The 10,133-nt window shown below is 52.9% G+C and overlaps 1 protein-coding gene across 1 annotated transcript in view; it reads left to right on the top strand.

Annotated features, from left to right (window-relative positions):
- Positions 1-486: 486 nt before the first annotated feature.
- BEND3 (BEN domain containing 3) overlaps positions 487-10,133 on the top strand; it is a 51,028-nt gene continuing 41,381 nt past the window's right edge. The window contains exon 1 of the mRNA XM_009451772.5: positions 487-802. The gene's annotated coding sequence lies outside the window, so the exon portion shown is untranslated. The remainder of the gene's footprint in view (positions 803-10,133) is intronic.

Below are 10,133 nucleotides of genomic sequence, written 5' to 3'. Positions count from 1 at the left end.
GCCGGACTCCATGCCGCCCCGCGGGGCCGCAGGAGCCACCCGGGCCCTCGCGTCCCAAGGTCTTTGTGCCGGTGGCGGCGCGGGAAGACCGGCCCCGGGGGCCTGGGCTGCGGCCCAAAGGCCAAAAATGCGAGAGAGGCGTGGGCGCGAGGCGGGACAAGCTCCGCACAGTCGCCGTCCCGCAAGGGGCAAAAAAGTAGAAAAAGCCGTTTGGGGCCAAACTCTCGGGTCTGAGAAACCACGTTTCCGAGGACGAACTCGCGGTGGGAGGACACATGGGGTACAGGGGACATTGTTCGCGGCGCCTGCCCGGCGCGCCGTGGGTGCGCGGCCGCCGCCCCCGCCCCGGGCAGCCAGCGCGGGCCCACGTGGAGCCACTGCGCCGGCCGAGCGCGCCGGGCCGCCTGGGTCCCGGGAGTGCGCGCCCGAGCTCCCCGCCGCGGCCGTTCACGCCCGAGCGCCGCCGCCGCCGGTCCCGCGTGTGCCCCGCTGAGGGGGAGGGGCGGGCCGGGGGTGGGGGCGGAGGGGTTGTGGTTCCACTGCAGCGGGGGCTCCTGTGTCCTTGTGCGGAAATGACACACGGAGTCCCGTCACGTCACGCGAGAGCGCAGCGCACGGACACACACAAAGAGAGGGGAAAATACACGGCGCTCGCCCGCCCGCCGCCCCCAGCGCCTCCCCGGGCCGCCCTGGCCAGGCCCTCCGCGCGCGGCCCCCACTCCCCGGCCCCGCGCCCTCCCCCCCACGTGGCGCCCAAACTCGGCGCGGGCCCGCCCGGCAAAGTACAGAACTCGCGTCCCAGGTAAGTGCGGGGCGGATCAAGCCGGCCGCGCGGCGGCGGCAGCGTTGGCGGCTCCGGGGCGAGCGGCCGGTAGAGTGGCTGCAACATCCATGCCGGGGTGGGGGCGGGAGCAGGGGAGGGGACGCGGAGGGGGGCTGCTCCGAGCGCGCCCGCCGGTAGTAGCGCCCACCCCCGCGCGGGCCGAGCGACCGGAGCGGGCGCCGGGCGCCCACGGGCTCGCCGCGCCCATTGTGCTGCGCGCCCCTTTGTGCCCGCTCGGAACGCGGCGGCTCCATGGCGTTCTGGGGAGCACGCGCGCCGCGCGGGGGCGGGGGGTTCGCGCGGTGGAACCGTCCGCGCCGCCGCCGCCGCCGCCCGCCCCACTCGCGCCGCGCGCTGGCCCCGCACCCCCGCCGGGCGCCGCGATGGAGCGGCCGGGGCGGCCGGAAGGCTCTGCCGTACTCGCGGCGGCTTGGCGCTCGCGCTCGGCGGGGCTTTGGCGGGGCACTGCTCCGCGTGTGGAAGGGGGTGTCGGAGCGGGAGCAGGGGGCGGGGACTGGAGGGAGATGCCGGGCGGCGAGCGGGAGGCCGGGGGAGCCGCCGCTCGGAGGAACGAAGCCTCCGGAGGCTGCAAATGGAGCGAGGCCGGCCCGCGGCGGCGGCGGCCGGGAGCGGAGAGGGATGGGCCCCGCCGCCAGGGGGCGCAGCGCTCCCTTCCCGGCCGTTCCACGGCGGTTCGCGGTTCCCGCTGCCCAGGAGCTGGAGGCGGGCCCGGCGCCTTGGGTGTGCACCCGGGCTGGCGCGAGGCCTGGCCGGCCAGCCGCAAAGCTGAAGCCTGGGGCGCTCGCCGCTCCTCGTGACCGCTCCTTTCCTTCTCTATGATAAACGTGATTTCCCACGCATGCTTTGCCCTTGCCTCATCCGTGAGCTGTGCACCACCGATTTGGAGGCCCTTGTGTGCTTGTTTACCTACGTCTCCCTATGTAGCTATTTTAAACAAGGTGTTTTTACAGAGATAAAAGTTCTATTGATTGCTCAGGTGGTCTTTCTGGAAGAATTCTGCACGTAAACGCTAACTCGACAAGAGTGCCGGGAGGAACAATGTTACTCACTAGAGTTGGAAATGTGCAGTTCATCTCCTTAAAGTAACTTTTGAATGGTTGAATACAAATAGTAAACATGCCACAGGGCAGCGTGGCATAGTGCCAGAAAGCTAAGGTTGCAGGAAACTGAGGTAATTACGGAAGTGAGTCCTTCAGGTAGCCAGGTATATAAACGGCTGGGATGGAGGACTTTCTCTTGTTACCCGCTCCCCACTTCCACCCTTGCAGTCCGTTTTTCTCTTTTTTTTTTTTAAACCATTCATCCCTAGATATTGACTTTATACTACCATACAAGAGCCTGTCAAGCTTTCCTCGGTACTGGGACTTGGGCAAGATTTTTTATCTCCCTCACAGTTTCACATCCCCAGCCTCTAACCCGGTGTCTCATAACTTAGTAGGCGTTCAGTGCGTATTTCCTTAATGAATGGAGAGAGCCTCTTGGATTCTAGAGGAAAGATGGAGCCAGAGCGCCAGTTGCTGCTGCTGGGTTAGCTGGTGTCTGTGTGGCCCTTGAAATCTGTCACATGAACCTCCTGTCATGGAACATGAGTTTTTTTGTTTTGTTTCTTTTTTTTTTTGAGACGGAGTCTCGCTCTGTCACCCGGGCTGGAGTGCAGTGGCTTGATCTCTGCTCACTGCAACGTCTGCCTCCCGGGTTCAAGCGATTTTCCTGCCTCAGCCTCACGGAGTAGCTGGGATTACAGTCCATGTGCCACCATGCCTTGCTAATGTTTGTATTTGTAGTAGAGACGGAGTTTCACCATGTTGCCCAGGCTGGTTTCCGGACCTCAGGTGATCTGCCTGCCTGGCCTCCCAAAGTGTTGGGATCACAGGCATGAGCCACCGTGCTTTTTTTTTTTTTTTTTTTTTTTTTTTTAAGACAGAGTCTCGCTCTATCACCAGGCTGTAGTGCAGTGGCGTGATCTCTTCTCGCTGCAACTTCCGCCTCCCAGGTTCAAGGGGTTTTCCTGCCACAGCCTCCCGAGTAGCTGGGACTACAGGCGCGTGCCACCACTCCCAGCTAATTTTTTGTATTTTTAGTAGAGACGGGCTTTCACCGTGTTAGCCAGGATGGTCTCAATCTCCTGACCTCATGATCCGCTCACCTTGGCCTCCCAAAATGTTGGGATTACAGGCGTGAGCCACCGCGCCCAGCCTTTTTTTTTTTTTTTTCTTGAGACAGAGTTTTGCTCTTGTTGCCCAGGCTGGATTGCAATGGCGCGATCTCGGCTCACCGCAACCTCTGCCTCCTGGGTTCAAGTGATTCTCCTGCCTCAGCCTCCCAAGTAACTGGGATTATAGGGGCGCGCCACCATGCCCGGCTAGTTTTGTATTTTTAGTAGAGGGGATTTCTGCATGTTGGTCAGGCTGGTCTCGAACTCCCGACCTCAGGTCATTCGCCAGCCTCGGCCTCCCAAAGTGCTGGGATTACAGACGTGTACCACTACGCCCAGCGTTTTTTGTTGTTGTTGTTACCAGAGATGCCATCTTCTTGCTGAAGAACTAATATAACGGGAAAGTTTTATGTGATTCCGCCTACCTTCTCCATGCCCAGCAAGACGACAGGCTGGTTAGGAACTGGCAGATGAGACAGTCAGCATCCCAACAATCTATTAACAGGTGCCATATTGACACATTTTCTTTACATCCTCTCCCTGTGGGTTCTTTCTTGGCTCCTAAGCACCCCTGTGTGAGCAGAAGCATAGCAGAATGTCCAATAATTACAAAGAGAAAAATTGGAGTGAGCCCTGACACAGGTTTGATTAGGTGAAAATGTAATATCCTGTATTAATGTCTCACCTGCTACTTTTTAGCGCTGCCTAGAAAGTCCCTGGAAACAATGAGAAGGAAAACAGCATGTTTATATGAATTGTATTGACACCATGATGAGAAGTTTAAATACCTCAAATTGTATAATGTAGAAGCATAGAGTAAGAAGGTTGCTAGCCAACCAGCAAAAATGATTTGGTGTTTGTATATGGGAGGCTGGGATGTAGTGTTTTTTTCCTGGTGCTTAATTTTTTTTTTTTTTGAAACGGAGTCTCACTCTGGTGCCCAGGCTGGAGTGCAGTGGCGCGATCTCGGCCCACTGCAACGTCCATCTCCTGGGTTCAAGTGATTCTCCTGCCTCAGCCTCCCAAGTAACTGGGATTACAGGTGCGTGGCACCACACCCATCTAATTTTTGTATTTTTAGTAGAGATGGGGTTTCACCTTATTGGCCAGGTTGGTCTTGAACTCCTGACCTCAAGTGATCCACCGGCCTCAGCCTCCCAAAGTGTTAGGATTACAGGCGTGAGCCATCGTGCCTGGCCTCTTAATTTTGGTGTTAAGTGATAGGTTTTGGTTGCTAACCTAATTGTATTGTTCCCATCATTGGTTAAGGTAAGCTTGGGGAATTAATTGTAGAATTACTCTTTGGAATGGGAAACCTATTCTGTATCTTTTTAGTGGTGTTTATAGGGATGTGTATGTGTTATCTTTCTCTTTTTTTTTTTTTTTTTCTGAGATGCAGTCTCACTCTGTCACCCAGGCTAAAATGCAGTGGCACAATCTCAGCTCAGTGCATCCTATGCCTCCTGGGTTCAAGTGATTCTCCTGCCTCACCCTCCCGAGTAACTGGGATCACAGGCATGCACTACCATACCCGGCTAATTTTTGTATTTTTAGTAGAGACGGGGTTTCACCATGTTGGCCAGGCTGGTCTCAAACTCCTGACCTTAGGTGATCTGCCCACCTCGGCCTCCCAAAGTGCTGAGATTACAGGCGTGAGCCACCACGCCTAGCCTACATGTGTTATCTTTCATAGAATGATACACTCCTAGAGAGTCAATTTTACTCTGGGAATTTTTGAGACAGGGTCTTTCTCTTTAACCCAACCTGGAGTGCAGTGGCACAGTCTAGGCCCATTGCAACCACTGACTCCCGGGCTCAAGCGATCCTCCCACCTCAGCCTCTCAAGTAGCTGGGCCTACAGGTATGCGCCACCACACCTGGCTAATTTTTTATATTTTTAGTAGATACGGGGTTTCACCATGTTGGCCAGGCTGGTCTCGAACTCCTGAGCTCAAGTGATCTACTTGTGTCGGCCTCCCAAAGTGCTGGGATTGCAGGTGTGAGCCACTGCCTGACCGGGATAAATTTTTAAAATGAAACTTAAATGACTGGGTGCAGTGGCTCACACCTGTAGTCCCAGCACTTTGGGAGGCCGAGGTGGGTGGATCACCTGAAGCCAGGAGTTCCAGACCAGCCTGGCCAACATCGCGAAACCTCGTATCTACTAAAAATACAAAAATTAGCCAGGTATGGTGGTGGGTAATCCCAGCTACTCGGGAGGCTGAAGCGGGAGAATCGCTTGAACCTGGGAGGAGGAGGCTGCAGTGAGCCAAGATCGTGCCACACTGCACTCCAGCCTGGGTGACAGAGCAAGACTCTGTCTCAAAAAGAAAAAGAAATAAAGTCACACACAAAAAAATGTGCTAAAAACTGATTTTTTTGGTGCTTTGTATCACCTTGCTCTGACAGTCTCTTTCCTTCTCCAAATTTGATAATGCTCTTCTTCTGCTTCTGATACGTCAGTATTTCTTGCAACATCATTGTTTCAACCCAGAGCTCTTGTGGTTTCTGGGATTAGCTGCCACAAGTTCCCCACACATGCCAAACTAAGAGCTCTCCATGCCAGTATCAGCCCTCAGAGTGTTAAACAGGAGAGGGGCTGTTTTAAGAGTGGCAGTGAATGCTTGGCATGTTAGTGTGTGATTTTTGTATGAAAACCACTTTTACAAACTATTGTTTTAGAGCTGAAGTTTTCTCAGCAGGTCACCTGATACCATGCTCTCCCTCCAGTTTTTGTAAGACAGAGTCTGGCTGTGTTGACCAGGTTGATCTTGAACTCCTAGGCTCAAGCAATGCTTCCGCCTGAGCCTCTTGAGTAGCTGGGACTATGGGTGCACACCACTGTGCCCAGCTTCCTTTTTTTTTTTTTTTTGAGTCAGGGTCTCACTCTGTCACCCAGGATGGAGTGCAGTGGCACGATCACAGCTCACTGCAGCTTCAACCTCCTGGGCTCAAACGATCCTCCCACTTCAGCCTCCCAGGTGGCTGGAACTACAGGCCTGTGCCACCATGCCTGGCTGATTTTTTTGAGACGGAGTTTTGCCCTTGTTGCCCAGGCTGGAGTGCAATGGCATGATCCCGGCTCACTGCAACCACCGCCTCCCAGGTTCAAGCAATTCTCCTGCCTCAGCCTCCTGAGTAGCTGGGATTTCAGGTGTCCGCCACTACGCCTGGCTAATTTTTGTATTTTTAGTAGAGACGCGGTTTCTCCATGTTTGCCAGGCTGGTCTCGAACTCCTGACTGCAAGTGATCCGTCCGCCTCAGCCTCCCAAAGTGCTGGGGCTACAGGCGTGAGCCACCGTGCCGGCAATTTTTTTGTATTTTTTATAGAGATGGGGATTCACTGTATTGCCCAGGCTGGTCTCAAACTCCTGGAGTCAAGTGTTCCACCTGTCTTTGGCTGAGATTACAGGTGTGAGCCACTATGCCTGCCCCACCTCGATTTTTTTTTTTTTTTTTTGAGACAGAGTCTTGCTCTGTCACCCAGGCTGGAGTGCGACGGCACTATCTCAGCTCACTGGACCCTCCATCTCCCAGGTTCAAGGATTCTCTTGCCTCAGCCTCCTAAATAGCTGGGATTACAGGCCCATGCCACCATACCCAGCTAATTTTTGTATTTTTAGTAGAGACGGGGTTTTGTCATGTTGGCCAGGCTGGTCTCTCAACCTCAGGTGATCTGCCCACCTCGGCCTCCCAAAGTGATGGGATTACAGGCATGAGCCACCATGCCCAGACCGCCCCCCGCCCCCACCAATTTTTAATCCAAGTTGAAACGTGTATTTAAAGTCAGCCCTCTTGGCTGGATGTGGTGGCTCATACCTGTAATCCCAGCACCTTGGGAGGCTGAGGTGGGTGGATCTCTTGAGGCAAGGAGTTCGAGACCAGCCTGGCCAACATGGCGAAACCCCATCTCTAGTGAAAAATACAAAAATTAGCCGGGTGTGGTGGCACATGACTGTTGTCCCAGCTACTCGGGAGGCTGAGACAGGAGAATTGCTTGAACGCGGGATGCAGAGTTGCAGAGAGCCGAGTTCGCACCACTGCACTCCATCCTGGGCAACAGAGCGAGACTCCATCTCAAATCAATCAATCAATCAGCCCTCTTAATTTTTTTTCTACCTATGGCCACCTCTCCTCTTGTCTGATTTTCAGTTATTTCTGACTAGTGAAACACAGTTGCATCAGTATCAGGGCATTGATTGCTCAATTGAATAAGTCATTTACTGGCCTTTTCTTGTATGTCAGGGGCTGTTTTGGTTTGAGCATGGAGCTAGCAGAGCGAAGGACTGAGGCTTGCTTAGGATTGGGGGTGCAGTATACACCCAACTGCCCCGAACCCTAATTAGCTTGTGTGGTCACAAAATAAAACACTTGATAAAATGGGAAGTGCAGCGGAAACTCAGCTTATACCTCCTAGGAAAATTAGTCACCGTTGTGCAGTCAGTCACATGGCTGGATGCTGGAATGTGCGGTCCCTCCTTCCACCTTGAGCCTCAGCTTCTGCATGCCAAGGTTAATACGCAGAGTCTCCTGTGAGCCATGTGAGGAGGTAGCCCTCCACGAGGTTGGGGAGAACGTAAGTGGAACTTCTTAGCTGAGGAAGATGGCACATTTACTCAAGACTCAGAAGACGCAAGTGACCAAAGATTAAGACGCCAAATCACAGGCGCGCGGGCAGGGTTGTGCGGCTGTGCTTGGCTGCATGCGGAAGATGAGGTTGTGCTCTGACTGAATAAGGAAGGCAGCTACAATTACAGCTTTAGAAAAACTCTGGGGAAAATTGCCCTGGTTTTGTGAGGACTGGTATTTTTCAAACTGCATTTGCAGATGTGCCTAAAAATAAAAACAAATTGCGAACATGTCCTGCAAGTCCCTTGGGCAGGATGCCACTGCCAAAGGGGGCTGGGTCCTGAGACCCTTGAGGCTCCCAGCCGGTCCTGTGAACCCAGAGACCCGCGGCACCAGAGTGGATGGCATGGGAACATTCCTCCTGTCCTCAGGGAGAGCATTTTATTTGGTTTCATTCCCCTCCCTCCAGTTTCTATGTTTCATTGGAAAGAAAAGTTACTAAACCTTTTTAATCTTTTAAGCCATTTTATTTAATTTGCAGTTCTTAAAAATTCACTATTAAAGTGTACTTTAGGCTGGGCGGGATGGCTCACACCTGTAATCCCAGAACTTTGGGAGGCCAAGGCAGGTGGAACTTTGAAGCCAGGAGTTCAAGGCCATCCTGGCCAACATGATAAAACCCCGTCTCTACTGAAAATACATAAATTAATCAGGCATGGTGGTGCCCACCTGTAATCCCAGCTGCTTGGGAGGCTGAGGCAGGAGAATCGCTTGAACCCAGGAGGCAAAGGTTGCAGTGAGCCAAGATCTTGCCACTGCACTCCAGCCTGGGCGACAGAATGAGACTTTGTCTCAAAAAAATAAAAAAATAAAATGCACTTTAAACATCTTTTCCTTTAAAAAAAAAAAAAGAAGCTTTATAATAGGTAACATTGAGTGCTATGTGTCAGACACTTTCTCCTTTGTAGTTTTCACAAAAACTTTTTGAGGTGAGGTAGATGTGTCCAGCTCCTATGACAGAATACAGCTTGGATGGGTAGGTAAACAGCTGGCCTGGTGTTAGATGCTAAATATTTTAACTCGGTTAAAAACCTTTTTGGGCTGGGTGCAGTGGCTGATACCTGTAATCTCAGCACTTTGGGAGGCCGAGGCGGGTGGATCAGCTGAGGTCAGGAGTTCCAGACCAGCTGGGCCAACATGGTGAAACACTGTCTCTACTAAAAATACAAAAATTAGCCGGATGTGGTGGTGCATGCCTGTAATCCCAGATACTTGGGAGGCTGAGGCAGGAGAATCACTTGAACCCGGGAGGCAGAGGTTGCAGTGAGCCGAAATTGTGCCACTGCACTCCAGTCTGGGCGACAGAGCGAGACTCCGTCTCAAAAAAAAAAAAAAAAAGCCCTCTTTGAAAACTGGGCTGGGTTAAGGGTCAGGTGTGGTGGCTTGCATCTGAAATCCCAGCACTTTGGGAGGCTGAGGCCGGAGGGTTGCTGGAAGCCCGGAGTTTGAGACCATTTTGGGCAACACCTGGAGACCCTGTCTCTACAAAAAATAAAAAATTAGCTGGGTGTGGTGGCATGCACCTATAGTCCTAGCTACTCACAGGCTGAGATGGGAGAATCATCTGAGCCCAGGAGTTCAAGGCTACAGTGAGCTCTGATCATACTACTGCACTCTGCCTGGGTAACAGAGCAAGACCCCCATCTCTGGGGGAAAAAAAAAAATAATGAAAAAACTGGATTAAAAGCCAGGGTTTCATGCAGTTCCATCTGACTCCAAAGTTTAGTAAAGAATTCCATTTTTTGGAGGGTCACCTGCACTAATTCCTGCCTTGGTCACAGACTGGCCCATCTGGCTTGTTGACTTGCTCATGCACCTGCACCCAGCTCACAGCTTAGCAGGAAGAGGGAAAGAAAGCTGGGAGGTCATGGCCCATTCCTCAGTCCCAGCTTCCTTGGAAGGCTGGAATGAAGCTCTCATGCCGGGAGTCTCCTGAAGTCCTTCCTACTCCCTGGTCTCAGCTGCATCCCTTGGGCAGCACAAATCACCCCCACCCCCGCCCCGTTCCCTATCTGCACAAGAAGCAGTGCTTGTGGGGACTGTGTGGGTTGACATATGTAACACTTAGAACATGAAGCCTGTGCCACATGAATACTAACTACTGTCCCCCTCTTCTAGGTTTAATTTTTAGAAGTCAATGTCACCTGTAGCAGAGAAGTTCCTTGAAATCAAATCAGACATATGGCAATTGTGAAAAGATTGAAGTAAGGTTTAGGTCTTGGTTAAATTTTTAAAATCCTTGAGTTTGTTTTGTTAATGACTGAGCATATTCTCTCCACTTTACCTTTTGTGTGTGGCAGGGGCCACACAGCCACCATCCCTGTTGTTTCAGGTTCCAATCACATTCCTGTTCTGGGGCCCACATTCTCAAGGGAATCTTCTGGTAGTGAGAGTTTGCTTCAGTTTACATCTGGAAACAGCTCTTAGGGGTAAGGGGGATTTGCCCCTGAGTGGCATGAGGTCAGGGCTGCTGGGGCCAGGTCTTCCTGGACTGGCACCTCAGC

The sequence above is a fragment of the Pan troglodytes genome, chromosome 5 (genome assembly GCF_028858775.2).
Source record: "Pan troglodytes isolate AG18354 chromosome 5, NHGRI_mPanTro3-v2.0_pri, whole genome shotgun sequence".
NCBI classification, from domain to species: Eukaryota; Metazoa; Chordata; class Mammalia; order Primates; family Hominidae; genus Pan; species Pan troglodytes.
Note: the sequence above shows the minus strand (reverse complement) of the source record. Positions and strands in the feature narration are given on the sequence as shown.